Source organism: Malaclemys terrapin, chromosome 1, assembly GCF_027887155.1.
Source record: "Malaclemys terrapin pileata isolate rMalTer1 chromosome 1, rMalTer1.hap1, whole genome shotgun sequence".
Taxonomy (NCBI): Eukaryota; Metazoa; Chordata; order Testudines; family Emydidae; genus Malaclemys; species Malaclemys terrapin.
This window is the reverse complement of record NC_071505.1, coordinates 152,915,835-152,924,146: the sequence shown is the minus strand read 5'-3', so window position 1 is coordinate 152,924,146 and position 8,312 is coordinate 152,915,835.

Genomic DNA, 8,312 nt, shown 5'->3' with positions numbered 1-8,312 from the left:
CAGCTCTTTTCTTGATAACCTACCAACTTCTCAGATCTGCTTCCAACCAGATACCTAGTTTCATTTGTGGCCTATAATACCCTCTCACTATAAGGCAATTTCCCCTCCCTATCTGTTTTGTTACTGAGATGCAAAAACTAGAAGGGATGGGAGTGGAGTGCTACCCTGTACATAACCTCATCTCTGGAAGCTTTCTTGGGTGGCTCACTCCCCAAAACTACTGGAGGCAAAGGGTGGAAGTGAGCGGGTAAGGCACAGAAGTGTAATGTTCTGCAATATCATTATCTCAGCTGCTCTGTTTAGCCCTGAGCAGCAGCTGTAGAATGTTGTTCTATGTACCACATGTGGCGATAGTTCACAGGGCCCTGTGATAAATCATATTTACCACGCTTCTCTGACCGCTCTGCCTGCACGCTGCTCACTATTTCATTGCTCCCAGGGCAGCTTTTAGCATTCCATCCTCTCAGCAGTTTCAAAGATCTGCTTGTTTTATAAATTCAGATAAGTCTGTCACAAAAAATATTTCCTCCTTTCCCCCAGATGTGTGATTTCTATCTCCCCACCCATAAATTATCCAGTCCTACTACCCATTACAGGCCATATTCACTCCTGCACCAATGGCAGGTTTAAGGGCAGATATCATGTGACCCTGCAGGTTAACAGAAGTTGTACCCCACTAGAAATGGTGGGTTTCCAGCTTTCCAACTGAATGGACAATTTCCTTCTAAACCTGGCTGGTCCAGAGAGCTTTAAAATCATGACACTCTTATGGATAGAAAATCAATGTTTGGTAAATTCTAGAGGTGCTTTAAATAGTAGCTATTTTCTTTCTTTCTTTTTTTTTTTTTTTATGAGTCCTGCTCATTTTTAGTCATGACCTGGCCTTGCAAGCAGAGGGCTATAAAAACCATCTCCAATAAAAAATGTAACCCCCTTCTCAGTTGTGTCTGAAATAGTTTTTCTATGGTTTTGTCTACACTACACAGCTTTTAGCGACATGGCTGTGTTGTCACAGCCATGTAGCTAAAAGTCACACAGTGTAGCTGCTGTTTGTCGGCTCGCCTGTCGACAAAAAACTTCCACCCCCAACGAGTGGCATTTGTGTTGTCGGCAGGAGCACTCCTGCCGACACCACACTCTTCACACTGACACTTGTCACGGCAAAACTTTTGTCTCTTGGGAGGGGCGGGGGGGAGGTAACAACTCTGAAAGACAAAAGTTGTTGTTCAATTGCCAATGTAGACAGCCTAAGACATGGACAGGATGCATAGAATTGATGATAGTGCAGAGCAGTCCAAAGGATTAATCGGTGCTGGCTTTGAGGTGACCCGCATAATTCACTAGTAGATTCATCTCTCATCAGTAACGCAGCTAGCCTATGCACACATTGGAGAAGGCTTTAGAGCGCATGCTGCCATCCAGTCTGTACCTGTCGTAGGCATGGTAACAGCAATCAGACAAAGAGGGAGTGGAGTTTATAACCAAGTTATCAGAGGGTTTTAGACAGACCTGGCTCTGGCATGAAAGGGGATAAAGAAGAGTTAACATCCTACCATAGCAAAAGGCTTCTGCTCTTTCTGCTTTGGAGCTGCCACTGTATGAAGGGCAGAGGGTACAAGATCATCCACCTCCATCTTCCCATTAGGGCATATCAGATGGGAGATGCAGTGGCTTCTGTGCTGTGAGGTGAGAGATGAAAGCTGTCAGCCCTGTTATTTCTACATCCATTCAGTCTAATTAAACAGATAAGGAATGAGCGCTGTGAAGGCAAGAGACAGACTGACATCTAAGGCTTCTGACAGTTTCAATAGGTCTCTGTCTCACTACCTCTATCTCATTAAAAGTGCAGCAGAAAAATCCCTCCCCTCTTCCTTGCTCAGGCCCCTACCCCTGCAGTTTTTTTATGCCTGTATGCGTATGAATACTCCACAGAGCACTTTGTAATTGTAGTTTCTATGAAGGGGGCTCGTTGTGTTGTTGACCTGGCTTATTTAAACTTCAAGGCTGAGATTTTCATAGCTGCTTCTAAATGACTTGTATGCTCAGTCAGTTCACATTGAAATTAATGGGAATTGAGCATCTAGATCCATTAGACAGCTTTGAACATCTCAGCCTCAATATTTTCCACCATGTATAACACATTCTAGCCAAAGGGATGGCTTAGGGGTGTAAGTATCAAGTTTGAAGCATCCAAACGCTCTCATCGAACCTCAGATGTGAAGGTCATCGGTTTTATCTTAGCCCTTCGTCCTTCCGAGGTAGATACACAGCAGTTTTCATCAGGTGGGTCCTTTAGAAAAAAACTTAAATCCCAAGGTCTGATCTGCTGTGCTTAGACATTAGATCCCACTGATGTTTCATGTGGGAGGGGTTCATTCCTAGATCCTTGGCCAGACTTTTCTCTGCTCCCTCTGTTCTGCTGTGCACCTGCTGACTGCTACCTTCCAACTCAGTGATGGCTGCATTTCAGTGGGGCTGTGTGTTGTGAAGCACTCCCTTGGGCTGAAGGATGCTGTGTAATAATGCTTTGTACTTATGTGGACTTGCAGTGCCCCCACAGGATATAGCTCAGACTTATCCCTATTTTACAAATGGGAAAACTGAGGCACAGAAAAGTGAAGCGACTTCTCCGAGGTCTCACAGCAAGTCAGTGGCAGAGCTGGGTATAGGAATTCTTGATTCCTAACCATGTGCCTTAATATTGCCCTTTCTATTTGTCCTGCACTCTGCTGTACAGTACTGTACTTGACATTTTGCAATGTGTAAAAACACATTTGTGTGCTGTATGTAAAAGGGGTGTCTTCTTTATGTCTTAGGAAATTAAATTGAGATATCCTATCTCCTAGAGCTGGAAGGGACCTTGAAAGGTCATTGAGTCCAGCCCCCTGCCTTCACTAGCAGGACCAAGTACTGATTTTGCCCCAGATCCCTAAGTGGCCCCCTCAAGGATTGAACTCACAACCCTGGGTTTAGCAGGCCAATGCTCAAACCACTGAGCAATCCCTCCCCCTGTTAGATGCTAAAATAGAGGAGGAGCAGGTAGGTTGGAACAGAACAGGGATTGGGCTGGTGTAGGTGTCATGGAAGAGTTACAGATGGCTTTCAAGGAGTGGATGAGGGAATGGAGATGAGGTGTCTGGGGGGGATGGAGGTTGCAGAGGTTGAGATGGTTTGGACTTGGCAAGGCCTGCACAGAATAGAGTGGGAGCTGTTCCGAGTGCCCACAACAGGCATCGCCAAGACTGGCGCAAAGGTATTACTGGGATCTAAGTTTCTAATTCCTTTTGTCAGTTTCTCTTTTTTTTAAATAGTGAGAAGGAACTCTTTTGGTGTTGAGAAAGTTCTAAACTAGGGCTGTCAAGTGATTAAAAAAATTAATTGCAATTGCGCTGTTCAACAATAATAAATACCATTTATTTAAATATTTTTGGATGTTTTCTACATTTTCAAATATATCGATTTCAATTACAATACAGAATACAAAGTCTACAGTGCTCACTTTATATTTATTTTTTATTACAAATATTTGTACTGTAAAAAACAGAGAGAGTATTTTTCAATTCACCTAATACAAGTATTGTAGTGCAATCTCTTTATCATGAAAGTTGAATTTACAAATGTAGAATTATGTAAAAACAACAACCCTGCATTCAAAAATAGAATAATATAAAAGTTTAGAGCCTTCAAGCCATTCAGTCCTACTTCTTGTTCAGCCAGTCACTCAGACAAACAAGTTTGTTTACATTTGCAGAAGTTAATGCTGCCTGCTTCTTGTTTACAATGTCACCTGAAAGGGAGAACAGGTGTTTGCATGGCACTGTTGTAGCAAGATATTTACATGCCAGATGTGTTAAAGAGTCATATGTCCGTTGATGCTTCAACCACCATTCCAGAGGCCAGGCGTCCATGCTGATGACGGGTTCTGCTTGATAATGATTCAAAGCAGTGTGGACTGACGCATGTTCATTTTCATCATCTGAGTCAGATACCACCAGCCGAAGGTTGATTTTCTTTTTTGGTGGTTTGTGTTCTGTAGTTTCTGCATCAGAGTGTTGCTCTTTTAAGACTTCTGAAAGCATGCTCTACACCTCATCGCTCGCAGATTTTGGAAGGCACTTCAGATTCTTAAACATCAGGTCGAATGCTGTAGCTATCTTTAGAAATTTCACATTGGTACCTTCTTTGCGTTTTGCCAAATCTGCTGTGAAAGTGTTCTTAAAATGAACATGTGCTGGGTCATCATCCGAGACTGCTAAAACATGAAATATATGAAAGAAGGCAGGTAAAACAGAGCAGGAGACATACAATTCTCCCCCAAGGAGTTCAGTCACAAATTTAATTAACACATTATTTTTTTAACGAGCATCATCAGCGTGGAAGCATGTTCTCTGGAACAATGGCCAAAGCATGAAGAGGCATATGAATCTTTAGCACATCTGGCATGTAAATATCTTGCGACACCAGCTACGAAAGTGCCATGCAAATGCCTGTTCTCACTTTCAGGTGACATTGTAATTAAGTGGGCTGGGTTATCTCACGTAAATATAAACAAACTTGTTTCTCTTAGCAATTGGCTGAACAAGAAGTAGGACTGAGAGGACTTGTAGGCTCTGAAGTTTTACTTTGTTTTGTTTTAGAGTGCAGTTATGTAACAAAATAACTACATTTGTAAGTTGCACTTTCAGGATAAAGAGATTGCACTACAGTACTTGTATGAAATGAATTGAAAAATACTATTTCTTTTGTTGATAATTTTTACAGTGCAAATATTTGTAATAAAAATAATATAAAGTGAGCACTGTACACTTTGTATTCTGTGTTGTAATTGAAATAGATATATTTGAAAATGTAGAAAAACATCCCAAAATATTTAATACATTTCAATTGGTATTCTATTGTTTAGCAGTGTGATTAATTGCAATTAATTTTTTTAATCGAGATTAATTTTTTTGAGTTAATCACATGAGTTAACTGCGATTAATCGACAGCCCTATTCTAAACCAATGCTGCATGTCTGACTAGATGGACAAAGGGCTGAAATGGAACTGATGAGCTTCAAGCCTGTGCTTCCAGAGAAGCTGGATGCTCTTGCTTCACACCTGATACTCAGGCCCATTATGCCATCCCCTCCCAACCCACAGACATCTACAAGACAATCAGCCACCCGCATTTACCCACCCGGTTCACACACCGCAGCTGGATAGAAAGGCTGTCATGCGACAGCTGATACAATGTGCCGGGTCACCCGAATCCACTTCCTCGTCACATCCAGGCTCCTTCTTGCTAACACAGGCAGCGAGGAGTTGCTGAGAAAGCCGCAGGGTGAAATGGTGAGCTGTTCCTGCCTGATTAGAAACAGCCTTTGCAGTACTGTTCAATTAGTCTCATTTGTGGCTATGGGATAAAGCTTATTAAAACTGACAATGATCCTTGGGGCAGGGAGCCAGAAAGGTCAGCCCCACGTTGCTGATCAGACAGCAGCCTGGTTTTGCCTCTTAAAGGTATTTAAGTAATTATGCTAATATTAATTTTTAATTACATTAATTCTCTTGTTGGTTGTGAGGTTCTTTTCCCTGCCTCATATTCCTGAGGGGTCGGGAAGGTGAGAGATACAGCTTCTGCCTGGTGCTTGGCAGCAAGAAGACACTTACCCATGTGTGACCAAATTCATGAGACAGTCTCTCACTCGCCCCCAGCACTGTCATGTGGTTAAAGCAGGGAGTGCAACTAGGAGTCAGAAATTGTAAATTCTATTTGTGGCAGTCGGAGAGGTGCTGGGCCAAGGAAGGGCTGATATGGATGATGGCCAGGGAAGCAGTGCTGGAAGGGCTTTTGCCCTGCAGGGGGCTGAGAATGGCTAGTTTGGGAGTAACAGAGCTGGACTGAGTCAGTAACATCTGACCGTGCAAGGACTCCTTGAACAAAAGCTAGATGATACCATGCTTAGGATTTGTCCAACCTCAGCCTGCCAGCGTGTGATTCTGTATGTTTGAATACGACCATTTATTTAATTGATATTACCACGTTATACAGTTGCAACAAATCTTGAACAAAGTATGTCATGTAAGGTGTCAATGGAAAAGTTATGATTTGCTAAGTGTGATTATCCTGTTTATATGCGTGTATTATCTTTGTATCTGAAGTTATGAATATTGACTATGCACTGGTAGCTTACACATGTGCTGTATTCCTAGGTAACACTCACCAGGTAAAATTTACATCAAGGCCATATAGCTATGTGTTGATGGCCCACTAAAGACTCTTCATTCTAACAATGGGCCACAGAAGAAACTCATCCCAACCAGTAAGCCTTCCTGTGGATCCCTCAGTAAGAATATGGGCAATGGCTGTTCCTGTGGATATCAAAGCATGTAAGGACATGTGATATGCTCATGTGACCCTGGACTCCATCTTGGGCCAGTAACTTTCCACAAACTGGGCTGTGAGTTTTGTTGTGAGACAGTAAATTTCCAGGCAGATGGCAGAGGATATAAAAGTCCCCTGAGATATCTCCATTTTGCCTCTTTCCTGCCCTGATTCTCTGGACTGTGGATTTACAACTAAAAGGAGCATTTTGAACTATGGACTGAGGACCTATCAACCTCTTGGAAATTACCAGAGACTTTACAGGCTAGCAGTCTGTAACATCACTGCTACAAACCTGACATAAGGACTTGCAGTTGTTTGTATGTATATGATCTAGTAACCATTATTAACTCTCTCCTTCTATTATTAAACCTTTAGCTTTTAGTTACTAAAGGATTGGCATCAGTGTGATTATTGGGTAAGATCTGAGCTATATATTGACTTGGCTAAGTGGCTGATCTCTTGGGATTAGAAGAACCCTATGTTTGATGACATTGCTTTTCAGTAACCACTCATCATAGAGTCCAGTGTCTGGGTGGTGAGACTAGGGCTGGAATGCCTAAGGAAACTGCATTTTTGACTTCCTGTTAACCAGTGTGGTGAGACAGAAACTTACTTTTGTTACTGGCTTGGTATAAGCTAATGAGAGAATAACCACCAGTTTGGGATGAATCTGTCCAATTTCTCAGCAGTTTGTCCTGAATTTGGCATCCTCAGCTGTGACTCACTGAGGCACGATGACACAGAGACATGCAGTTACTCTATGGGAGTATCAGAACGAGCTGTTGATAAGTGTCGAACCCCAACTACTTGCAATCATTTGAAACTATGGTATTTTATCTTTCTTTGGTACTAAGGCGAAAGATCAGATGGGAATCAATCAAAGAATGGCTAACTGCTCCCAAACTTATTCACTGTTACTCTTGAGAAGTAAAAGGCTCAGTTAAAATGTTCACCCAGAGGGCAGTGTATTTATCTAGACTGAGTGCCTGTATGATGTGTAAAATAAAACTGACATGACAGTTTTGTCTGAGGGCTGGTTTACACTGGGGTGGGGGATCGATCTAAGATACGCAACTTCAGTTACGCGAATAGCGTAGCTGAAGTCGAAGTATCTTCCATCGAATTACCTGGGGTCCACATGGTGCGGGATTGACGGCCGCGGTTCCCCCGTCGACTATGCTACTGCCACTCACTATGGCGGAGTTCCGGAGTCGACGGGGAGCGTGTTTGGGGATCGATATATCGCGTCTTAACGAGACGTGATATATCGATTCCTGCTAGATTGATTACTACCTGCCGATCCGGCGGGTAGTGAAGACGTACCCTAAGAGATAAAGTTACTCACAGTGTCAGCATTTGCAGCTCCCCTGGGGAAAAGGGCAGAGCTGAGCTGGAGGGTGTTGTTATGCTAGTGTGTTAATGGTTGCTATCAAGGGATTCGTTGCTCTATAAACAATTATAGAGGTGGTTGAAGCCACTTGGTCTGCTAACCAGATGCCAGGGACTCCATGCGTTGATCCCTTTCTCCTTCTGGTTTTCACCAACATCAATTGGGTTCTGCTCATTGATGCATAGAACATTCCCTGAAGTTTTGGAAGTGATCAGATGCCGTGTTCCAAAGTTATCACATCACATTAGATACAAACAGATAATTGAGTGTTGGGCCTCACTTTGCTCAGCTAATGATCAATAAATACTCTGATTTGTGTTTAAGGCTGGTCCCATCTGGAAGAGCTGATAACCCCACGGACCTGCGTCCACACTAAATTGCAAGCAGAGAATGAGTTCCACTAGGCAAGATGGCAACTCTGCCTGTGTGACGGACTGGACAAGGGTGATTGGAATGCCTAAAGAAATCTTTACTTGTCAGGTAGGTAGCTTGTATTTGGAGAGATCAATGATTGTTTTAAGATCTGATATCTCCTAGCTCATTAACAACCAGG